The following is a 26275-nucleotide window of genomic DNA, read 5'->3' on the forward strand; positions in this document are numbered from 1 at the left end:
GACAGTTCTGTAAGAAGACACACGGCAGACATGTTCCTGCACGTGCCTTCCTCTAAATCCTTTCAAGAAACAAGTTGTATTTTGCATCGTCTCCACAGAATTCTTTCTTAATTCCTGGGAAGCTGTCTCTCTGAGCGCTTGAAAGGCTGGAAATCTGAGTTCCACTCGCATGAAAATGTAATCGGTTGTTTTATATTTCCAGAAAATTAGATGGCTGTGCATTAAATCTCGGTGTTGGAGGGCTGAGCATGGCGATGTTCGTTGTTGCTTCCGGATTGTAGTTCATGCAAATACTCAGTGATGCTCTGGCTTGCTGTAACATGTTGGAATTATGCTAGAATGCTTTATTACTAGTTATTTTTGTGTGTGTTGAACTGAACATTGACAAACACAGAGTTATAATGGCAGTATTTATTGTAGCATGCTAGCGCCAATGCTTGTGTTCATATTTGAGAGGATAGATGTTTGGTTATGGATAGATGTTTCCATAAACAGTGAGGGCGTTTTCAGGTACGGATTCCTCACCTTGTGTTACAGATGTGATGATGTCCTAAGCATTCCTTCATGGTTTTGGCCACATTCTGTTGTTGGCCTACTGTATTTTAACAAATAAAGCTGACCTATCATACAGAGGTCATTAGATATCCTAGTAAATTAAAACTCATTTGTCATTAAAATCATTATTAGTGCTAATTACTGTCATAATTGGCGCATCATATACTTTTTCCTTTATTGGTGATCCTATTTTCCTTTGGTTGATTGTTTTAATGATACAGAGGGACCAGAGTTTATCTCCCAAGGACCAAAGATTCATTTTGCACAGGCCAGTTGGTGAGAAAAGGGTAGATGATTTTGTAAATGTAGTGTTCCCAACTGGATGCATAGTCCGTGGCTTAGATGAGGCTGCAAGTGTCTTAATTAGTGGGTATGACGGAGTGTTGGGAACTCAGGCTTCGGACTGAGAAAACCTGGGTTTAGATCTACGCTTTGTCACTCACCAGCACTGTGAAAGGGGACAGGTTCTGCGGGCACTGCTCCTTTTTAGAATGGCCCCCAGGCCTACCTCAGGGGGCTGTGGAGATGAGGGGGTACACCAGGCACCTGGCGTGATAGCTGCCACGTGAAAGTTAGGGAGCAAACCCGGTACCTCGTCTCCTTTTTTCTTTCTTTTCTTTTTTTTTTTTTGAGCCCCAATCTGCACTAGTCTCTTCATGCACATAATTTGTGCATAGAAAGGTGTGCATCCAAATGCAAATCCATCTCTAAGATGTATTTGAGCAAAGAAAACGGCATATTGAGAGATTAGCGTAGCTGAGGCTTTGAGCAGGAGTGAGGCCAGAGGACCTGCCCTGAAGTCTCCTGTGGAGCCAGCCACGTGGAAGTCAAGCACACAGCTTCGATTTAACTGGAATTCCACACCAGATCAGGAAATAAAGATGCAGAAGGATGCAGGCCAAAGACTGAGCCTTGGAAGTCGTAGCCGGAGGAAGTCTGAGGACTTAGAAGCCAGGGTAACCAAACACTAGTGGTTTTCTGCTGTCTGCTGTGGATCTCCAAGGCACTCATCTGTGGAAAACAGAGTGTAGAGAAGGACGTCTTTACTTTTCTGTGTCTGTTCTAACCCTGCCCTGTCTGCCTCGAGGTTCTATATATGACAAGGTCTTGGATGTTCTCTGCCTTCTAGGTCTCACCAAGCAGAAACCCACCGAAGAGACGACTTCTGGTTTCATCAACCAGAGGGCCAGTTTAGTAAAGCTTTCTGGTGAAGAGTCTGGCGGTACCGTAGACTTTGTGGGCCATACTGTCTCTCACAGCTGCCCAGAACGTACGCTGTAGCAGGAATGCAACCTTAGATGTCGCATGCATCAAAGAGTGTGCTTGTGTTCCAACAAAACCCTATTTACCAAAAAATTGAAACTTAAAATACATGGTGGGCAGGGCTTTGGCTGGACCTCATGCTAGGCGGGTTAAGATTAGTCGGTTCTTACGGTGCCAGAAAGCTGAACAGGCTCCCGAGGCAGGCAGGCTGTGGCTGTGGCAGCTGAACAGGGCTCCGAGGCAGGCAGGCTGTGACTGTGGCAGGTGTCTTGTGTAGTACTGTAAGCTCTGGCAAGGACAGGGAAGCAATGGTTTTCCTGGGCTTACAAAGTAGTCTGCTCTAGTGTTTGTGGAATGGATGTTTTAAGTTTAAAGTTTGGGTGTGCGTGATGATGCGTGTGGGAGCGTGTGCAGTGGAGAGGGACAGAAGGACATCTTTGTGAAGCTGGTTCTCTCTTTCTACCTGTGTGGATTCTGGGGATCGAACTTAGTTAGGTCACCACCCTTCCCTGGCCAACGCTTCACCCGCCGAGCCGTCTCGTTGGTCCTCATCCACATTCTTTTATTTAATTCAGTTTTTATAGTAACTGAGCAATGACATGTCAGGTGTCATTAAAGACACGAAGTCCAAGCAGGTTAAGTAGCTCCCTTGGATCATGTGTTCTCTAAGTACTTAGGGTCTCCTGACTCCTAACCCAGCATTCTTCTTCATATAAAGTAGCCGTTTCATTCCAAGCCGTTTCAGACTAGTAATGCTTAGTAACATGCCATTACTTCTAGGTTCCACAGTGGCTGGAGGTACAGCTTCTCCCTGCAAGTCCATCCTAAAGGTCCCCTGTCTTTGGGAGAGACTTGATTGCTTCTCTGTCCTTGAGAATCTGTGGGGTCTGTGAGTCCGATGGTCATTTAGAGGCACGCGGCCCAGCTTCCAAGGGATGCCATCTGAGGCACTTGCCTCTCTTCTGGGTGTTAGCGGCTCTGTCTGGGCAGGCACTGGTTCCCAGCAGTTTCATGGCTAAGGCAGACTCACCACTGGATCCCATTCACGTCTTGGCAGCCAGTGAGCCCAGTGGAATGCTCGTGACTGGGAACACAGAGATACCACATTCGCTTGGATTTCCACTCCCTTTGCACAGCTGCATACAAGAAGTGTGGGTGAGCTCACTTCTGGGCCTGCCCCACCCCCTCCTTTTCTCTGGAGAAGGGAGCTCCCTGTTTCCATGATTACCTCGGCATTGACCCTGCTTTGGCCTCCCAGGCTTGTGTCCCTTTTCCAAAGCTCTACTGCCCTTCCCCCTCAGAGACAGCCTCTGGCCTGGGTGTAGCATTTGTGACATCACAGGCGTTACTATGGTAATAGACTTGTTATAAACACAGGATAATAGCCCTGCTTTTGCCGTTCTTTATTCCCCCATGCAGTGAAGGGAATCACCGTGATCCTTAAATAATAATCACGGACTTCTGCTGCAGTCTAGGAAGGGAACAGAGTGCGGCTGTGATGCAGCCGTTTAGAAAGCTGTTATAACAATATTAGAAAACATTAAAACACACCGACCGATTCTTTTTATGCCAACACATCTTTATCCTTTTAATTTCAATAGATTCACAAACCTCCAAGGCTAAGTTTTGAAATCACATCATGAACACAGTCTGAATTGGCAATATATATATTAGCAAGACTTTTGAAACAGTGCTGAGGTTAATTGCACTGTCACCTTGCTGCAGGTCTCATCCGAGACTTTAACACAGGCTCAACCCTTCCGGACTTCATTCAGACAGAATTATGCCCAGAAAAGGTGCTGGCAACGAAGCAGGGATTCTACTATAGCAGCTCTCTACTAGACCCCCACCAAGTCAGAGAATAGAAGCAAGGCGTTCGGGATGGATTTTTTTTTTAATAAAAACGGTTGGTTAAGAGCTCATGATCGTTATTGCTTTATAGTGTAACCATCACATTTAGCCACTGACCAGACATCAGTCTTTGTAGTAGTACTTTCTCAAAAGATTATCCCATAACAAGTCCTCTGCACGCATTAGGCAGGCTTAGGTCTATCAGCCTTGCCAACTCTGTTCAAAGGTATGTGGTACAGCTGGGACCACATCTAAGGCCTTTTTCTTTTTTTTTTTTTTTGGTATGGGACTTACTTCATGATAATATTTTACTTGCAAGAACTAGAAAAAAATCAATGCAACTAGTGGTGTAATTACTTTGTTCCCAAGGAAAGATGGAACAAATTTGTGTGCTGAAGGCACCACGGCTGTAGGGAACTCCACATGTGGGGAGAGCACAGTATAGATGGGAGTCTCAACAGGTCTCCCCGGAGGCTCACAAACCTGTTCTGAATCCAGAATCCCTGTAAACCCCTGAATACTTTAAAATGAAATGAAATGTGACAAAAGAAAGGACTATGCTTCTCTTGGTGCATTTTTTAATAGAATGCCTTTTACCTCAGATGATAAGTGTGCTTATTTGTGTCCCCCTTGATGTTCCCGAGGGGGAGATAAAACGTGGAGCCATCCACACAGCACACTCGGGCTTGTGTGGAGGAAGTTGAAGTCAATCTCCAAAAATCAGCTTGATTTCCTGTACGCAGACACATCTTGCCTTTCTTTGAAAACAATGACCATTTCCTGTGTCCCCAGGGTGGTTTGCAGTCAGTGAGTTTTCCCAATTTGTGTTCAGGCAAAGTCATGGAAATATGATATATATTTTTTTTTCTAGACCAATCTTGAAATTCCTAAGTGGTTTTAAGAACTGGGCTCCAAGGAACTGTTAGCTTAACTGAGAATATGGGAACCCCATGTGATCTCTAAGCTCTATGTATATAGCTGAGTAACCCACAGTTAATAAGCATGATACTTTTTGGCTCTTGCCATTCTTACATGGACTTGGTATAACCAGGAAAGTGGGAATCAGAATGTGGTTTGCATTATGGTCATTATTTATTTTATCTGTTATTCAATAGTCTTGGGGCTTGCATGTGAGTGATGTATTCCAAATAACCATTGAGAAAACAGGATTTAATAAAAATTGCTTTGGCATTTATTTATTTGTCCAACTTGAAATATGATTATTAAATAAAATTACTTCGAGTTAATGGGATTTGGATGACTTACTATTTATGTACTAGATATATTTATCGAGAGAGAGGGAGGGAGAGAGAGAGTTCACTGAAATCTTGGATTTTTAAATAATTTAGGATAGGCAGGAGGGGTTACAATGAGTGGTAGGAATGGGTTAGGAACAGTTAATAACGCAAAATCATCTTGTCACAGTTAATACTTTTAAACAGTCTTTATGGGCCAAGATAATAGAGGACGTCACTTAACTTTCCACAGGAACTATGAGAGTGTGCCTACTAAAATTCTTTTACAAACAAGGAAACCGAGACACAGCAACTTGGCTGGGGTCATGTAGGTCATAGTTGGTAGACCTGATACTTGAACTTGTGTATTATGTTTCTTATGTTCACAACTGCGGACTTACCCAGAACACTCTGTCAATCTTCCGGTTGGTGTTAGTTACTTACCTTGTTGCTGTGTCAAAATAGCAGAAGGAAGGCCAGCTGAGGAGGGCTATTTCAGCCCACGATGCAGCCAGCGCGGCGTAGGCGCTGGAGGCGGTTGGTCACACTGTGTCCACAGTCAGGAAGAATTAGGAATGCTTGGACTCAGCCCATGGAGTGACACAGCTCACAGTCAGACTACATCTTCCACTTCCGTTAACCTAATCTAATAATTCCTCAGAGGCATGCCCAAAGGCTTGTTTCAAATCTGTCAAGTTGGCAGTCAGTATCCATTAGTATTTCCAGAGTGCTACTTACATTGCATCAGACATATGGATATACATTACAACCCCTGGTAACCGGGAACTTAGAGTTTACTTGGTATATAATGAAGTCATTTCACTAAAGCCAGGTGTTGTAGTGCATGCTTGTAGTCCCAGCACCTGGGAGGTGAAGGCAAGAAGATCAGAGTTCAAGTCCAGCCTGGGCTATGTAGTGAGTTCAAGGCTAGTCTGGGTTACGCAAGACCCTGTCTTAAAAATCTAGAAACCAAGCCAGACAAGTAACAAACAAACAACAAAACAAAACAAACAAAACCAATAGTGTCATTTCAGTTTGACCTTGAATGTATGGCATCATTTTACCTGGAGCTGTAGTGGACATAGTGGGAGTGAAAATGCTATGAAAGTCCTTAGTACATAGGAGCAGAAAGTCTCTTGACAGTCAAGACCTGTACATGTGTACAGTCAAATCGGAAGGATACCGAAACATAGCCATTTGAAATTCAGTGAGACTGGGGGAAAAACATGGAGCCCAAAAGTCTTAGCTACTAATGGTACAGGTCCTGATTTATCTCTGTCTCTCTGTCTATCTCTCTATCTTTATCTATGTATCTACCTACCTGTCTGTCTGTCTGTCTGTCTAACTGTTTTGTTTTGAGACAGGCTCTCACTCTGTAGCCCAGCCTGGCCTGAAACTCACTATGTAGCTCTGGTTGAGCTAGTCTCGGACTAATTCCCCTGCTTCAGTCTCACAGTTATGGGATTACAGGTGTGAGTTGCCAAGCCCAGCTCGTTATCTTTATTCAATCAAGAAAAGAGGGGTAAGGTAGATTTTAGTGTGATCATTCTTAATTCCAGAAGGAATGTATAACCTGAAGGGTGACATGATACAGTGAAGAGATTGTCAAGGCAGTAACCAGGCAACCTGAGTTGATGCCGGCTCTGCCATTCATTGCCTACATAATATTGGATAGGTCACTTAGTCTCTGTAGCCATATTTCCTTGTCTGCAAAGTTATACAGTTAGTTACCTGATGACTAAAATTCCCTATATCTATACATTCTTACCACCTCATAAAGGTGGGGAGGGAAAACTATCTGCAGAAAGTTCTCCTCTGAGCTCCACATTCTCAGTGTGGCACATACTCACATGCACACACAGATACACACACACACACACACACACACACACACACACACACACGTTAAAACAACTACAAAATCCCAATTTTATGTTTATACAGCTGCTCACCTGATTTTATTCCTGGAGGGAGTATATTTCAGTATGTTCTCACGTGTACTTGTTAATTGGCCGAGCAGAGTCAAACTAAATGTACCCATGAGTGGAGTTACAGCGGCCAAAAGCCGTGGGAGCTTTGTACCACTTGGAACGACATACTTTTAAAGAGATACATTTTGTGTGTTTGTGTGTCACACCCATGCCTGCCACAGTGAGTGGATAGTGGTTGGTTCTCTCCTTCCATCACGTCATGTGGGTCCTGGGGACATAACTCAGGTTGTCTGGTTTGGTGGCAAGACCCTCTGCCCTCGGCACCATCTTATTCCCGTCCCTTTTAAATGTGGTTTATTGTGTTTATTCATTGCGCGTGGGACTCACAGAGGACATTTCCAAACAAGAATATATTGTACTTTGAGCCTATCCCCTCCTCTTTCTCACCTTCTTCTCCCCATCAGTCCCTCTTCGTTCCTTAGTTTCATTTCTGTTTTCATGTCATATGCGTCATTGTGAAAATCTAGGAACCACAAATGAGAGAAATAGACTGTAATTGTCTTTCTGAGTCTAATTTATTTGTGTAATATAATTATCTCCAGTTGTACCCATTTTCTTGCAAACAACATTAACTATATATATTTTTTTTATAATTTTACTTTTTTTCTTTTGAGACAGGGTTTCTCTCTGTAGCTTTGGAGCCTGTCCTGGATTTTGCTCTGTAGACCAGGCTGGCCTCGAACTCACAGAGATCCACCTGGCTTTGCCTCCTGAGTGCTGAGATTAAAGGTGTGCACCACCACCACTGCCCGGCTTTTACTTTTAATTAAGTTATTACATCATTTCTTCCCTCCCTTTCATCCCTCCCATGTTCCCCCTTCCTCTCAAATTCAGTTTATTTTTTTATTATTATTACATAAACACACACCCACACAAATAAATAAATATATATGAGTACAACCTGCTGGGTCCGTTTAATGTTGCTTGTACGGATATGCTTTAAGAGCTAACCACTTAGTATCGGATATCTGATTAGGGAGCTCATCCCTGGGGAGACTGATTCCCCCTCTCTTAACATGACTATTAATATTAATTAATATAAATATGACTATTAATTTCATGTAGCTCTTTACCTAGGGGCCAGGCCTCAAGAGCTTTCCTCCATCCATGTTGGGATGGCAACTGGTGTTGCCTCTGTCCAGGTCTTGTCTGGGCCGCCGTGTTGTTGAGGAATCACAGGTGCAGTTTCTTTGTTACATCTAGAAAACATGATCTTGCTGCAGACTTCCTGGTTCTCTGGCTCTTACAGTCTTTCCGCCCCATCTTCTTCCATGCGCCCTGAGCCTTGAGTGCAGGGGTTGTGTTGTAGCTTATTATCTGGGCTTGGAGCACCCGCTGGTCAGTTGTTCTCTGCGCTTTGACTAGTTGTGGATTTCTGTGATCGTCTCTATCTGCTTCATCTTTGATGAGGGGTGAGAGTTACACTTCCCTGTGGGTCTAAGGATAAATATGCAGAATGCAGTTAGGATTTATACTGGTTTAGGGAAGTGGCGTAGTAGATTCTCTTCTAGGGTTCACAGTCTCACTAGCCAGGGGTAGTTAGTTGGCTAGGTTTACAGTACTGGGCACAATTTCCCTCCTGTTAAATGGGTCTTATGTCCAATTAGACAGCTGTTAGTCACTGCCCGAAACAGAAGTGCCGCTACGGCACTCTTAGGGATATCTTGCCATGCTGGTCATTACTGTGGTTCATCGGCATCACATCTGGGTAGGTCTACTGAGTGCTTCTCCCCCTTTTTGGCAGCCTACATTGTACTGGAAAGTACTGTGAGAGGTAGTCCTCGGGGAGGAGGCTTTTAGGTCAGATCCAGCTTACTGTCCTATGTCTGAAGTGCATGGTGTCTTCAGCAATGTGGTCTTTTTTTTTTTTAACCTTCAACATTTGGGAAGCAACCAAAGGCAACAGCAATAGTCTATATTATTTGGAGGTGTCTCTTGGACTCCCTTAACGAACAATTCAAAAGGACCATGCCTGGTACTAGGGTTTTGGTAGATAATCTATGGCTCTTGGTGGGAGCATTACCCCAAGTAGTTAAACTTTCTCTCTCTCTCTCTCTCTCTCTCTCTCTCTCTCTCTCTCTCTCTCTCTCTCTCTCCTTTCTCTCTCCCTCTCCCTCTCCCTCTGTCTCTCTCTCCCTCTCCCTCTCCCTCCCTCTCTCTCTCCCTTTCTCTCTCTCTCCCCCCCCCCTCTCTCTCTCTCTCTCTCTCTCTCTCTCTCTCTGTCTCTCCCTGTCTTTCCCTCTCCCTCTCTCTCTCTCCCTCTCCCTCTCTCTCCCTCTCTCCCTCTCTCTCTGTCTCTCTCTGTATACATATATACACACTATTTAATTTTATGTAAATATAAAGTATTCTCTCCATGTCTTCTTCAAATATCCTTAGTATTATTTATCCCTCATCCCTCTCTCTCTTCCCTCCTGCTCCACAATTAAATCCTTCCCATTTTTCTCATTCTCCCTTCATATCACCTGTATCTCACTCTTCACCTATTTAGAGCTGCATATCCCCTCCCCCCAAGTTATGGTCCCTTTTACTTTTCTGATTTCTGTGGTTACTCCAGGTTATATACTCACATATGAAGATTTGGAGCTAGGAACTGCAGATGAGAGAGAACAGTGGCATTTGTTTTTCTGGGTCCAGGTCACTTCACTCAATATGATCTTATTTAGTTTCACCAATTTTCCTGAGAATTTCATGATTTCCTTTTTCTTCACAGTTGGATAGTATTCCATAGTGTACATGTACCACATTTTCATCATCCATTCATTAGTTGGAGAACATTTAAGTTCGTTCCATTTCCTAGCTATTGTGAATAGAGCAGCAGTGAGCGTGGCTGAGCAGGTATCTGTGGAGTCAGATGGCGAGTCCTTTGGGCATATGCCAAGGAGTGGTATAGCAGGGAAATATGATAGATCTATTTTTATCATTTTGAGACTTCTCCACACTGATATCCAGAGTGGCTAGACCAGTTTGCAGTCTCACCACCAGTGGATGAGGGTTTCCTTTTCCCTGTGTCTTTGCCAACATGTGTTCTCAGTTAACTATGTTTTTCTATATGGCTGAAAAAAATCCTACTGTGTATATATGTCACATTTCCTTTATCCATTCCTCTGCTGTTGGACACCTAGGTTGATTCCATAACTTAGTGCTGAAAAAAACATTGATGTGCCAGTATCTCTGTGATGTGTTGAATTAGAATCTGTTGGCTGAATACCCAGAAGTAGGATATCTGTGTTGTATGGCAGATCTATTTTTGGTTTTTTCAAAAAATACATATTAATTTTCATGGTGTCCGAACTAATTTCCCTTCTACTAGCAATGTGTAAGGTTTGCTTTCTGTCTACATTCTTGCCAGCGTTTGCCTGCTCACATGGTCTTTCCTTCCCTTCCTGCACACTCCCCTCCCCACACCGCACGCCGGGTCTCATGTATTCCGGGCTGGTCTCAAACTTGCTGTGTAGTGGATGGTGACCTCAGACTTTAGCAGCTCCTTGCCGACATCTCCTGAGTGCTGGGATTGCAGGTGTGCACTATCATGCCTATCATGTCCATACTTTTGGGTAATTTACCAATTATGCTACATGCTCAGGCCAAGTTATTTCATTTTCTTAGTGACTGTGATTATGTCTGAAGGGAAATAGGGGCTTAATACACTTTTGATTTGTATTTCTCTAATGTTAGTGAGGTTGATCATCTTTTCTTATGTTTATAAGCTATTTGTAGCTCATCTTTTGAGACTTTTTTGTTCGTTTTGTTAGCCTGTTTGTTGATTAGGGTGTTTGACTTCGTGCTCAGAGTTCTTTGTGTATTCTAGATATGAACCTCTGTCAGACATATAGCTAGCAACTGTTTGCCCCGTCTTGTAGGCTGTCTCTTCATTCCATTAGTTATATTTGGAACAACTTTTATAAAATGTTAGACTAATTATACAAAATAATGAGTGTTGTTGCAACCTTTGTATACATCTCCATGATTTATTTCAATTGTATTGAAACATTTTTTTCCTTCTTTTGTTTGGAACGGTTTTTAATGATTATTAATTGTTACTCTGAACAACAATTCTGACCTGAAATAATAGACCTTTTAAAAAGATGGAAAGTGCTAGAAAGTGAAAACTGCCTAGATGAAAGGATTGCTGTTTCAGTCAGGAGATTTGTTTTGGTGTTACCCGTGGACAGTGACCACTGGAAGTAATTCCTTCTGCAGAACAGAAGTCATATTCTATTTAATTCAACTTAACAAACTGTGCACACAAAGAAGTAGAAAAACTAAATAGTCCTATATCTACTAACCATAAAACAATTAAATCCTTTTTTCCAAAGAGTAGTCTAGATATAGATGCCGTCAGTGATAAATTCAGCGAAATATTTAAGAAAAAAAAAAAAAAGAGACTCTCCTAGAGAATAGAAAAAGAAGACAACTGCCACTTACTTCATGGTCTTAGCACAACTTTGATCACTTTCCACAGCAAGGGTGTTCTAATAAAGAAAGGGGTATTTTAAAGTAATAGGTGACATTGAAATTGAAAACTTCTATTTGACAATGTAAAATCCTAAACAAAATTATAGTAAACCAAAGGCAGTGATATATACATGTCATGATAATGAACTGGGACTAATTTGTTTTTTTCCCCTCTAGGAGCACAAGGCTGACAAAATTGATATAAATTCTAAAACTTAGTTAATATAGCTACATTAAGAGAATAATTCAAAACCTTATAAATCTTATTATAGGAAAAATAATTAGACTAAAATATAACACAATAAAAATCCATGGCAAAAAACAGACTAATGCTTCTTTAATATGGTAGAAGAATCCACAGCTCCTGTGGTGACTATTCAGGAGGAATCCTGAGAGCTTCCCCTAGACACCAAGATGAACTGGATCTCTGTAGGTGGCCACTGCCATCATTTGTATTAAAATATAAAATATAAAAATACTAGAATTCACAAAAAAAATAATCTTGGAAAAAGAAATGAAGAGGATTTGAAATGTTATTTTGTGTAGATCCACAACCTTAATCTACAGGTAAGTATTATAATTAATGAGAATCTTTATCAAGATCTGTATATATTAACCACAAAACATTTTCTAAAACTTACATAATATATGAACCAGCTTTAAAGACTTAAAGAAAAAACTAGCAAAATATGTCTAAGATTGCTTCAAAGATTTCATTGTTTTTAGAAAATTAAAGAAGACATAAATAATTGAGAAATATATTATGTTTATAGACTAGAGACTAATATTGTAAAAAGGTATGTTCTTCCCAAATTGATCGATATGTTTAATGTAATTGTGATAAAAATTCCAGCATAAATTTTTGTGGAAATATGAAAGCTATAGTAGCATATGTAAATGAGTCTTTTACGAGAGACTGATGATGGGTGGATGAGGTCATGGAGGTGAGGTTCTTGTCGTGGGATTAGATTAGATTCCTCCATTAGAAATTAGAAACTATGCAAGACCAAAATTTCTTAAGTTATGCACTTAAAGCACTTATAATAAAAAAAGATGTTGTTTTGATTGATGATTAAAATAAAGTTCTTGGTTGATTAAAGGATACTTTTGACCTGGCAAGATGGCTCAGCTGGTAAGGTGCTTACCACTAAGCCTAATTACCTGAGTTTAATGATCGGAGTCCACATGATAGAAGGAGAGAACCGATTCAAGTTTTCCTCTGACCTCCCACATCTTGGTACACAGACACACACAGACACACAGACACACACACACACACACACACACACACACACACACACACACACACACACGCATGTATCAAATAAATGTAATTTCCAAAAGATACTCGTTTGCTTTTGTTTTTGTCTTTTGAGATAAGGTCTTGCTATGTTGTCTTGGCTAGTCTAAAACTTGCTTATATACTCCTTATTGGCCTCAAACTTATAGCCATTCCTTTAGTATTCCAAACATTGACATTAGAGAGCTATGCCACCAGGTCCAGCCTTACAAGGATTGTGAATCCAAACCTAGCCTGGGCTGTATAGTGACCTTGTCTCTACATTTAAGAAAGATATGTGTATGCATATATGTATGTATGTGTATTTTTATTTATATATATTTAAAGATTTATTTATGTGTATGAGTGCTCTCTTTGCATGTACATCTTTATGCCAGAAGAGGGCATCATATCCCATTATAGATGGTTGTGAGCCACCATGTGGTTGCTGGGAATTGAACTCAGGACCTCAGGATAAGTAGCCAGTACTCTTAACTGCTGAGCCATCTCTCCAGCCCCTTAAATACATTTAAATTTTTTATATATTTAAAATAAAATATAAGAATATACATAAATATTTTTAAAGATTATTTTTTAATGTGCACTGGTGTTTTGCCTACATTTATGTCTGTGTGAGGGTGCCAGATCCTCTGGAACTGGAGTTGCAGACAGCTGTGAGCTGCTGTGTGGTTGCTGGGAATTGAACCTGGGTCCTGTGGAAGAGCAGCCAGTGCTCTTACCTGCTGAGCTGTCTCTCCAGCCCCACCTGCCAAATACATTTTTTAAAGAGGGTCTTACTGTGCAGTGCTGGATGGCCCAAGGTCAGACTGGCCTCAAACTTGAGATCTGCCTGCCTCTGCCTCCACCACATGCTGTGATTAAAGGCATGCGCTATTATACCTGACTTTTTTTTTTCTTTTTTTAAGTTATCTTTAAAAGAATGAAAGATGGGGCTGGAGAGATGGCTCAACGGTTAAGAGCACTGGTTGCTCCTCCAGAGGTCCTGAGTTCGATTCCCAGCACCCACGTGGTGACTAAAAACCACTTATAATGGGATCTGGTGCCCTCTTCTGTCATCCAGGCATACACGCAAATAGAGCACTCATATACATAAATAAATAAAATGAATCTTAAAAAAAATGGAAAATGGAATCACTGAGTAGGAGATGTTTTAATTTATGCCCCAACAAAGGATTCATTTTTTAAAATATAGAGAAGACATATATAAAATGTAAAACTACCCAGTAGGGTAATGAGCAAAAACTATGAGCAGATACTTCTCCAAAGAAATATCCAATGAATTTATAAATGTTATAAAATTGTTCAATCTCACGGGTCATTAGGGATATAAAATTTAAAATTATAATGAGACGGGCCTGGAGAGATGGCTTGGACCCAAGTTCAGTTCTCAGCACCCACATGACAGCTCACAACCATCCATAACCCCAGTTCCAGGGGCCCCAATGCCCTCTTCTGACCTCTGCAGGCACCAGTCACACGTGTGGTGTACAGACACCCATGAAAGCCAAACACTCATCCACATAAATACATCTCAATAATTACAATGCGACAACGTTCACACCCGCTGGAATGGCTGAAGTGAAAGGGGCTGACAGTGTCCCAGGGATGGGGAGGACTCTCGTGTGCAACCAGTGAGAGTGTAAATTAACACACGACTCTTGTTGATGCTGAAAACACATACATCTTATTACCTGGTAATTGCATGTTAGACAGGTACTCAAGGTATTTGTAGGAAAGACTGAAGAACTGTCATTGTTACATTAACATATCATAATGGAAAACAAGGAACAAATTCATCAACAGTGCTTGGCCTGGACTCCTTCAGGTCTTGAACTTGGCCATAAAATTGTGTATATAACATTTATTCATAGATTAAAAAATATCAGTCCTTCCTTTCTTCTAAAAATAAACCTTCATCTCAAAGATTACTAAGATTCTTCCTGATACAGTACTCTATTTCCTCAACTTTACAAAAGTCTTTTAACTCCCTATAATTTAAGCAACTGGACCTTAGAATATAATTTTCACATTTAACCTGTATCTGATTTGCTTATAGCTGCCCTGAAACAAGCAGATGTAGCTAGAGTTTTCCTTCCTGGCCCACGGTCAGGACAAATCTCTATCACCTGCCAGTCCCACAGCCACTCAGACCCGACCAAGTAAACACAGAGACTTATATTGCTTATAAACTGTATGGCCGTGCCAGGCTTCTTGCTAACTGTTCTTACAGCTTAAATTAATCCATTTCTATAAATCTATACCTTGCCATGTGGCTCGTGGCTTACTGGCATCTTCACATGCTGTTTGTCATTGTGGCGGCTGGCAGTGTCTCTCTGACTCAGCCTTCCACTTCCCAGCTTTATTCTCCTCCTTGTCCTGTCTATACTTCCTGCCTAGCCACTGGCCAATCAGTGATTTATTTATTGACCAATCAGCAACACACTTGACATACAGAACATCCCAGAGCAAGCAGATGTTTGGGGGAGGGGGGATAGGGAGGGCCTCTAGCCCAGACTGGCCTCAAACACCATGTATAACTAGGATGACCTTTAACTTGGGCTCGTCCTGCCTCTGCCCGAGTGCTGGAGTTGACAGGTGTGTACCGTCACTGAGTTTTATGTGGTGCTGAGGATCGAACGTTATCCACATTAGGGAAGCACTCTGCCAGCGGAGCTACATCCCAGCCCTCATCCCTTACTGAGGCATTACCATCTAGTTAAGTGCACGTGAGTCGTGGTGAATTCTGAAGAGTAAGACACAGGCAGTGTGGGTGTGTGTCGTCAGGAAGCTGCTTGCCTCATACCTGTGGTGCGTGTGTCTGGGCCCCTGTTGTGAGGCTGCTCTAACACGGCAGCAGGGTAACCCGTGGGGACTGTTAGACTGCCACTCACACAGACAACCACTGGAAGTGTAGGGGGCTTAACACACTAGATTAATGGGGAATAAGAGCTGAGGGATGCATCTTCCTTCTTTTGGCCCTGGATAGGTAGCTATGACATATATTTAGTAAACTCAAAGAAGAACCCAGGTGATTGCACGCCAATCTCCCTCGGTGGTGGCCGGTTCAGTAACACAAACTTCTGCCGGCTCTTCCCCGTCCCACATTTATTCCCCTTGATCCTTGCATCTACCTGCTGGAATCACAGGCCCACTCGAACACTTGTTTGTCTTTGCCTCAGGTTCCATTTTCTGGGACACTTAAGATGAAAATAGCATGTGTGGAAGACCACAGAGAAAGACCAGAGCTGATGGGAGAGAATTTAAAACGTTCTCATTGGAAGGATGTTTGTCTTTCCGTATTAATGTTTAATATGTAATAAAGGAATAAAAGGCATAGTACTGTATTGCTGGTGGTTCAAATATTGTGGTACTCAGGAAGGCTCATTTATAAAACTCTCTCTCATCCAGCTAGTTTTAGGCCTCCTCTGGTGAGGAGATGGAGTAACAGCAAAGAAGTTAAGTCAGGGAGAAAGAACAGCCTTTGCCTATACTTTTTAAATAGATAAAATGACCTCCTCAGGGTCACTGCTTCCGTCAATGGAGGGCCCAGGGCTCCCTTTGGAAAGGGAAATGCCATCAGATTGTGGGTCCTCCATGATTCCGGAGGCAGGCTTGGGACTGTTCTTTTGTGTTTGTGACCTGGCTGGGATTGCACGTTCAGGATACCCTGCCCCAGGTCACCAGAGGTTAAGATTCTGACAGGAAATCAGAGGAAGCGTCAGTTTCCCTCCCTTGCTTGTCAGGGGTGGCTGTTTCTGGAATTTTTTATTATCCTAGGGGCATTCCCAATGCTGACTTCTCTAAGTTCCTGTACAGTTGAGAAGACTTGCTTTGTGGACTTGGCCAAGCAGCATGGAAATAATGATCCCATTTTGTTCCGGAGCTTTTCCTTGCCCTTTCCCTGTGAGGCAACTTTGTTCTGTGTGATTTCCAAAGACGGTGTCGTTGGCTTCATCACTCCATACCACCCCCGTGTCACCCACTCAAGGTGTGCTCAGCAATCACCTTGCTTTTTCTTCTGAGGATGAGGCCCCACAGCAGACGTTTCATTCTAATGAACAGAACAGAACAGGTTCCCGTCTTACCTGACTTATAATCTAGTAGAGGAGACAAGTATTAAAACATAACAAACAAAATCAAATCCCAGTTATGTCTGAGGGTTATCAAGCCCAGACTGTTGTAGGATCCCTCCAGGTGTGAAGACAGGAAGCCTTTGCTAAGATGAGGTTTAATATAAGCTAGAAAAACTTGCACTGGTTAAGGATTTGGTAGATAAGGAAGGATCACATGGAACGTCTCAGAGCTTCAAGGAAGCCGAGAAGCCAGAGCCTAGAGAATAGACAGGCTGAGGGGCTGGTCAAGGGAGCCATAGAGACCAAGCCAAGGATGTCCACCTTCCAGGGGGATGAGAGACCAAGCTGATGAGGGCCCTGAAGAGTTTTTTGCATGAGAGCAATGCTCATATTTTTGTTTAGCATTCCTTGCATGCCAAGTGGGATGAACTGGACAGGAGTGACGTAGAAGGCTACCTGTACTTTAAGCAAGAGGTACTGGTGGCTTTGCTTGGATGGAAACTCCAAGTTTGCTTGGGCAGTAAACTCCATGTGGGCAAGACACTTAGAGTGGTGCCTTCAAATAAGTAGACTAGGCTAATATTTAATGAATGAATGGATAGATAGATTTTGAAAATATTTAGGGCGTTTAGCATTCTTTTCCTTTCCTTTCTTTCTTTCTTTTTTTTTTTTTTTTTTTTTTTTTTGAGATAGGGTTTCTCTGTGTATCCCTGGCTACCCTGGAACTCACCCTATAGACCAGGCTGGCCTTGAACTCAGAGATCTGCCTTCATCTGCCTCCTGAGTGCTGGAACTAAAGGTGTGCACCCCGCTCCTGCCGGATGCTTATTTAGGGTGTTTAGAACATGTGATTATTCAGAATGTGGGAGGCTGAAAGGCAGGAAGGATACCAGACTTCTGTCACTAGATTATGGGTGGGTGGTGGGGCCGGGCACCGGGGTAGAAAGCATGATGACGTGGGCTGGTTATGGGGAGGGGTTCGTGTGCAGCATCTGATGTCTTGGGGGCAGTCGCCATGAGTGAAGCGAGGTCGTTTTCTTTGTTAACAGCGTCCTAACCAGCTTTCCTTGGTTCTTTTAACAGTGTTCTTGTTCTGAACTCCTGTACAGACAGGCTGATTAACCTTTTGGTCTTTATATGCTGCCAGTTTTTTTTTTTTTATTTTGTGTGTGTGTGTGTGTGTGTGTGTGTGTGTGTGTGTGTGTGTTTAACATAATGTCCTTTGAGGAAGGGCAGGCTTAAAACTGCTTCTCTAGCGCCAATGGAGATGCAAGGGCACATGTTTTGAGTTTATTCTCTTGTTCCTAATAACGTGCATTTGTGAATTGGCTACTCAGTGAGCTTCAAGTACGAGGAGAGGAGTCCATAGGGAATGAAGCTGTGATTGTAGCGTCTCTGTACAAGGGCATCTTGGGTCGGTCAGTAGGTCAGACCTGAGGCGCAGGTGTGGGGACACGGTTTGACTTACCTCCTTGTCTGTGGCACTCACCCGGGGGTGTGATTTAAGTGTTAAGAGCATTATTTTTTTTCTTTTTTCTCTATTGTTTATTTTTGTCATTTTCCCCAGGATTTTTACAGGGAAAGGGTTGCCTGCTCTGTATTTGATGGCTGTAGCAGATACCACGGGAGTTTGTCATCAAAGATACCCAGGCTTAGCCACATGACCGTCTTTCCACCCAGTGCTGATGAAAGGTGTTCTTGGCAACTGAGTAATTCTACACAAAAAGAGGGGAAACCTTCCTGATAATCAATGGCTCACAGAGAAGTGCTTATGCCTTGGTGTAATGTAGGCGCTAACATAGGTGCTAACGGAGCTGCCCCGGGGAGGGGCTTCCTCACAAGTTCTATCTGGAGAGTTTTAATGAAAAGACATGTACATAGTCAAATTTGTGAAATACAGCATACACAAAGATCCTCAATTATATGTTGGTGGAACCAAAACGTCCTTCATAACAAAAAGAAAAGAAAAAGCCTGTTGTTTGGTTTTGTCTACCCTAGTGTTTTCCACACATTCGACTATGGAAGTCTTTTTTAAAATAACGGTCAGTTAAGTTCCCCAGGACATTAGTGTTCTGTGGGCTATGCTTTGGGAAATGTTCCATATAGGGCTCTGGTTTTCGCTTATTCTGAAGTCAACCTTTCCCACTTCCTGTTCGAGTTTCTTGGGTGATTATATAGGAAGACACTGTCTACAGTGAGTGCTGAGAGGCAGCGGGAGGCTTTCACAGAGACCTGTGGGCTGAGGCCTCTTCACTAGTGAATCAGCTGGCACCAGGAAGCCAGCGCCATGTGCTTAGGAGGGGAGTGCCGAAGGTTCCAGGTTCCGTGTGGTATTCAAGAGGGACTTAGAGGTTGTAGATCCCTTTTTAGAAACACGGAGAACTAAAACTATTTGGATCCTCCCCCAGATTTGGGGATATTTGCATTACATAATAAGACTATCTAGGGGTGACATGAAAGTCTAAAATCTAAATTCATTCACACTTAATGTATACCTTGTGCTCATAACCTGAAGGTAACTTTGTGTAGTAATTTTTGCGCCTCTATGTTTTGACCGGGACCCATCAGGGGATTTTCCGCTTGTGTCGCGTTGGCCTCGAAGGATGTCAGAGTTCCAGGCTAGGGTTGCTCGGTACCCAGCTTTGGGATTTTGTGGGCTCTCCTTTTATTTTCTTTCTCTGTCAGGTGCTGGAAAAATAAGCAGGGAGGGATGGTGCGTGGAAAGCAACTTCATTCTGTTTGAACTTGATTCCAGAGTCAGTGTCCAGCAAGAACTCTCTGGATGACTTTGGTTTGACTAGAAACACAACGATATGAGGTGTCTGTAACCAGAGTTATTTCTGGGTCAGTTACACCCCTGCATTCGGGTCCTTGTTTTAATTTCACTCTGAAGTCTCAACCTGTTTCCACTATTATGCTATAAGATCAGAACTGCATTGCCTCTCTCCTGCATCCATCCATCCATCCATCCATCCATCCATCCATCTGCCCGTCCATCTGTCCATCTGTCTGTCCATCCATCTGCCTATCACTGACTCATTCATTCTTCATGGTCTAAAGGTTGTTACACGTTAGATGCGAAGCACATACATTATGCGACACACATAATGCTCTCAAGGTATTTAGTGAGGCCTCTTCTCTCCCATTGCAAAGTGACGTTCAAGAGACACCTTCTTCATCCCCGTTTGCACCAGTATTACCTTTGACCTATCCCTTCACACTGTCCTGGTCAGCTGGATGTCTTTAGGAAACCCTGCCTGCCACTTCATGGGTCCTGCAATTCCCACTGTCTTTCTCTCCTGGCCTTGCGCTCTCTCTCCAAGCCTCCAAGATCCAGCTCACCCACTGTGTTCCCCACACATCTCCTGAAGATCTTGGTCCCTCTCTTACTGCATTCTGTATCCTGTGTGCTGTATATTGAGCCACACACTTCCTGTCTTTTCTCTTTCAAGTGATGCCACATCCTGTTCAACTCAATGTCCTTCACCTGTTAGCTACCTAGCATGAGTACCTTCATGTAAACTCCTAATTGTTTCAAGAAACACAGCCTTAGTTTCTCTATCTATAATGACATAGGTACATAATTAGAAACTAGCTACAAGAGTTTTATTAGAAAATAGAAAAATTAATTTTAAATTCTATCTTTTTTTGTAATTTGGGTTAATATGCACTCATTTCTTTGACTTATCAGAGCCAAGTTTTAGTCTACATTGTAGAGACTAGATTTTTATCCTTTTAGTTTTTGAGGTTGTAATATAATCACAACATTTCCCCTTTCCCTTTTATCCCTCCAAACTCTCCCATACATCCCTCCTTACCTTTTCAAATTCTTCTATTAATTGTTGTTATATGCATGTATGTAATTTTCTAAATACACAAATACAGCCTGCTCAGTCTGTATAATGTTACTTGTGTGACTATATTTTCAGGGAAGACCACTGGTATGGCTTGCCCATTGGTGTGCTCTTCCCTGGGGAGGACTGTTTCTCCCACTCTCCTCATTCCTTAGTTGCCTTTGTTCTTTGTGTAGGGTTGAGGCCTCATGATGTTCCCATCGTCCACTTCGGCATGTCTGTAGTCATCCTTGTTCAGATTATAGTTAGTTAGTCACGTTGGTGAAACTTTATGAATATTGCTTCTGACATGGCGCAGTCTCACAGCAAACTCTTCGATCCTCTGGCTCTTACAATCTTTCTGCCCCACCCCCTCTTCTGCAATGTTTCATGAGCCTTAGGTGCAGGTGTGTTTTGTAGATGTGCCCATTGTGGTCAGGCTGCACAACTCTGCCTTTTGGTTGGTTGGGGTTTTCTGTAATGGTCTGTGTCTATTGCAAAGAGACGTTTCCTCGGTAGAGGGTGAGGACTATCCTTGTCCGTGGGTATAAATACATATTTAGAATGGAGTAGGGACTGTGCTGGTTCAGTACAGTGGTGGTTGTAGGTTCTCCTCCCAGAACTATGACTTCACTAGCCCTGGGCAGTTGCCTAGGTTTCCAGTAATAGAATGTTTCCCTCTTGTTGAGCAGGTCTGAAATACAATAGAGAGTTGTTGGTTACTGTCAAGGAATGTTTGCCACTGCTGTCTCCTTGGGGTTTTTACCAGGCTGATCGTTGTTATGGGTCATAAGTGTCAGAGCTGAGTAGGACTGTTAGTTACTTCCTTTCTTTGGAAGCTTGCATGGTGCCTTCTGGTTCCATGAAAACTAGTCCTCAGATGCATGGTATGTTAAGCCAAAGGGTTTACCTTCTGCTCTAGTGGTAAGATTTTATTTGGGAGTTAAGTGCTACTCAGTTTAGAATAATGTGGAGAACTTATATTCCTGAAATTAATTCAAATCTACTTTCAAAAGAAAATTTGTGATATTTTAGGTACTTCAAAGACTCATATGTTGACTTTCTGTTAGTTACCTTTTCAACCTGTGGCCATAAAGCCCAACAGAAACAACTTAAAGGAGGAACATTGTATTTTGGCTCAGGGTTTAGGTCCACTAGGGCGAGAATGACAGAGTGGAAGAAACGTGGGGCAGAGGCTGTTCTCCTCATGGTGAAACATGCTAGGAGCCAGGAGCGGGTATAACCTCCCAGGGCTAGCCTCCTGTGACCTCTTTCTACCAGCTAGGCTTCCCTCCTAAAGGTTTCACAACCTCCCAAAATTTCACCAGCGCCTGGGGAGCAAACTTCAACATGTGAGCCTGAGAGGGACCCTTGGATTCAAGCCAACAGACCTTTATCATTTAATTGTATCTATCCCTTTAATGGGAACTACGTGCATAAAATTTCAGTAATTTAGACTCTTCTCTCTGGAAAGTTTTGATAGTTCAGTTACCAAGGTGGTAGACATTTAGCTGTTACTCTGATACTTTATAAAAGAGCAAACTTCTCAGGCACTTAGAAAGATCCACCCATGTGTGGATTGTTAGTGTAATAATTACAAAGAAATTGCATCTATTAATTACAGAATATCTGGCAGTATGGTGATATATTTGGTAACATCTTGTCAACTATTAATTCAAACATTTTAAAAAAGAATAACTGTAAGGGAGGCTTTTATTAATTTCAATGGCTTTACTCTGAATCTGAGACAGCGAGATCTATCCAGTTTCTGGATTGCCCCTTGTATTCAAAGACAGAAAATAGTTCCACAGATGTCACTCGTGGGAGGGGCGTGGCTGAAGAGACAGGTGCCTCTCCAGATTATACACAGAGGACACTTATCATCTCTTGTGTCTCTCATTTGCAGTAATTCTTGGGGTGTTTCCTGTATGTGTGGCATAGCAGTAGTGAGATAGGCATACTACTCCAGAGACTCCCCACTTCTCCAGCTAGAATGATCAGTATTAGTAAAAGAGAGAAACCAGGGCACTGAATGGGTCATATTTGTACCAGTGTCTCTCTCTCAGTCTCTGTGATGAGACATGATGAAGCCATGCTGTGTTTCATACAGTAGCCACTTAAGTGTGCAAAGTAATGTACGTTATTACCTTATTTACATGAAGAATGTCACACCTTGAAGCTGTCATAAGTAGATCTGCCTCTTGCTTTTCATTTCTAGTGATTCCTAGCTATATGCCATTCTTCCCTAGGACTTTCATATCTGCTGTGCTGAATTTTAGCTCTCAAAAAGACTCTGAGAGCTGGGGAATAGCTCAGTCTGTAATTGCTTGAGGACTTGAGTTTAGCCCCTAGAATCCATTTAAAAAAGGTGTGGTAGGGTTCCTGTAACTCACTGGGGAGGTAAAGACAGGCAGAACCCTGGAACTTACTGGCTTGTCAGTCTAGCCTAATGTGAGCTCAGGCCAAACCCTGCTTCAAAGAAAATGGAATGTGTTCTTGAGGATGACATCTAAAGTTGTCCTCTGGCGTCCACAGACATGCATGCACACACATGCACGTGCGCGCGCATACACACAGGGACACACACACACACATGCACACACATACACACCTCGCTTCTCCCATGTCTGCTCCTTTGCTTCTGTCACGGGAGCCCTACCCTCAGTGCCCCATGCCCTCAGCACCCCACGCCCTCAGCACCCCACGCCCTCAGCACCCCACGCCCTCAGCACCCCACACCCTCAGCGCCCCACGCCCTCAGCATCCCACGACCCCTTCCTTACCTGTGAACACCTTCCACAATAAATCTGAATTATAAATATGATTTACAGATGTGCAGAAACTCACTGCTTTCAGGAAATTTATACTTGGTAGTAAGATAATAAAGCCAAATCAATGATCCTCCAGTGGTTGAATTTACTGCGAGGGAGCAACTGAAGGGTAGTTTTTTGAAACTGGGGTATTCACAGTGGCACCTTTGAAATCTGATATGTGGGTGGTCACCCTTGCCCACATGGAAAGCCAGTCTGTCCCATGCCCCAGTGATTCCCTCTCTGAGAAGGGCGGTGAGAATGTTGTTCACCTGTGGTTAGAGTAGCTGTTTCCTGCCCACTATTCCTTCCGCGGTCTCGTTTCTCAGTGGCTGTAGAGTGCTTGCTGCTCCAAGTTCAGCTGGAATATTTGCAGCACGTCTGTGTGTCACAGTCATAAAACAGCCAAGCTTGCACTGTGGGCCTTTAACTTATTTGTTAAAAAAATAATCAATCAACATATATTGATGAGTAACACTTCATCTGTCTCCTCAACGACACTTGACCTTTCAGATTTCCACCTACCTGCGTGCCTCTGAGCTGGGTGTTTGTGAGCAGCCGAATCAGTGGTAGCTTTTGTTCCTTTTTCTTGGGGGTTTTATGTGTGAGTGGTGTGCCATTTTACATGCTTTGAAAAGCCCTGGTCGCTAAGGTACGGCGGTCGAGGGCTCAGCCTCCTCGCATGCAGGCTTTGGTATGTGCTTGCTCTGCAAGCTGGAGCAAATGACTTCACCCCTAAACTCATGTTCCCACCTACACAGTGGGGAGAAGATGAGTATCCACCTGGTGGTGGGTGGTTGCGAGTGAGAGTAAATGATGGAGAGGAGGGTGAACCGTGTTGTGCCTGGCAGCTAGGAAGTACTGAATGGCAGGCAGCCACGACTTCCTTTCGGTACAGTGGTTCAAGTTTTCCATGGCCCTCTTCATGGGCTCACTTCCAGAGCATGGGGACTTGTATAGAAGTTCCTGCAGGAGTCTGTCAAACAGTGGTTCTCAACCTGTGGGTCACGACCCCTCATGAGGGTCACATATCAGATATTTGCATTATGATTCATAACATTTTATGGTTGGGGGTCATCACAACAGTTAGGAAGGCTGAGAACCACTGCTCTAGAGACTATTAACTTGGACTGCCTTAAGATCTGTAGAACTGAATCATTACAAGATGAAATTTCTTTGCAAGCAGACTGAAAAGAAAATCAAATTTAAACTCTAGTTTTGCCCACCTGTGTGTGTGTGTGTGTGTGTGTGTGTGTGTGTGTGTGTGTGTGTGTGTGAACAAGTGTGTAGAGAGAGGGCAGAGGACAACATTTGAAAGTTTTTTTGTGTCTTCCCTCCATGCATGTCTTGTGTATGGAACTCAGGTCATCAGGCTTGGTGGTACCTTTACCAGCCAATGCCCTCTCAAGGGCCCTCCCCTTTATTCTGTTCTTAGATTAGCTGTTCCCACAAACAGATTGACAAGAATGCTGCCCAGGCTCTCATTTCATGGATTGGGGAGCACACAGGAGCATCTTCAGGCAACTTTGTAATGTGTTTCAAATATACTTGAGGTCTTACAATGATCGTTTGAATGTGTGAATTCCAGGAACTGTGGCCGGAGATAACACCCCCAGCAAATGCTTCCCAATTTTCCCTCAGTTTTGGGCTCTCATGAAAGTGAAAATTAAAATTACAGCATAATTGTTTGGGGCCCGTTAAGGCCCTCTTGATTTTCCTTGGGCTCTTATCAAGTAAGTCAGTATATGTGTTCACTGCTTCAGTGGAAATGGCCTAAGAAGGTCACTGACCGATGGCCATCTCGATTTTTAAAAGCCACCAGATAAGGCAATTGCTCAAGCCACCTCAGCGAGGCATTCCAGAAATGTTCAATCTCGTACTTCTCTGTATTATAATAAATAAATAAATACAATTTTTTATTTCATCTTAGAGCTATTAACCTGGACTTTTTCTTCTGGGATGCACAATAGAAAAGTGTATTATATTTGAGCATTAGAAAGAAAAATGCTACAAACATTTTGCTTAATTAAATGCTAAAGAGGAGACATTGACTTTCATGATTAATTGAAACATGACTGATACATCTTTCTATGACAGCAGATGAAAATTGTATCATGGTATGCAAACTGTTCACTTTGGGAATGTTATTTAATGCGCTAACATTTTGCCTTTGTTGCTACATTGTTTATTATGAAAATATACTGGCTAATTGCTGTAATATAAGCCTGTCATATGAGTCCTCAATGCTATAACTCCAAGTCTCCAATGGTGCAGACTTTTAGCCTACATAGAAGGTTGGAAATAAGATACCACCTAATTTGAAGACTTTTTAAAAAAATAAAACATTAAAAACCAGGTCCACTTAGGAAAAGCTAAGTTGCCAGGCCCTCTCTCTCACCAGGGCAGAGCGCCATGCTGTTCCCAGAGCTTGTTTTCCTCTCTGTTGCTGTGTTGAATTCTCTGACCCAAAGCGAACCTGGGAAGAGAGGGTTTGCTTGGTTTATACTTCCAGGTCACAGTCAGCCACGAGGGAAGTCAGCGTGGGAGCTCAAGACCGGAGCAGAAGCTAGGGGAGAGCCCTGCTAGCTGGCTCATTCATGGGTGCTGCCCTCAGTGGGCTGGGCCCTCCTACATCAATTAATAATCATGATAGTTCTGTACAGACACGCCCACAGGCCAGTCTGATCTAGGCAGATCCTCAACTGAGGTTCCCTCTCCCCCGTGACTCTAGGTTGAGTCAAATTGACAATAGAAACTAGTCAGCACACCAGACTTAAAGGTGTTTTTTTTTTTTTTTTTTTTAAAGACTTAACTGAAACACATGCTGGCTGTAATTTCTCAGGAAAAGTTTTCTTTTTAGGGGCGGTCCTTGTGTGTGGTGACAGACTCTAAACTGTTTTGACTGG

The 26275-nt window shown here is 42.8% G+C and overlaps 1 protein-coding gene across 1 annotated transcript in view; it reads left to right on the forward strand.

Annotated features, from left to right (window-relative positions):
- The window catches only part of Sobp (sine oculis binding protein homolog), a 172418-nt gene that overhangs the window by 17253 nt on the left and 128890 nt on the right, over positions 1-26275 (forward strand). The gene's annotated exons all lie outside the window — the stretch shown is intronic.

The sequence above is a fragment of the Peromyscus eremicus genome, chromosome 8b (assembly GCF_949786415.1).
Source record: "Peromyscus eremicus chromosome 8b, PerEre_H2_v1, whole genome shotgun sequence".
Classification (NCBI taxonomy): domain Eukaryota; kingdom Metazoa; phylum Chordata; class Mammalia; order Rodentia; family Cricetidae; genus Peromyscus; species Peromyscus eremicus.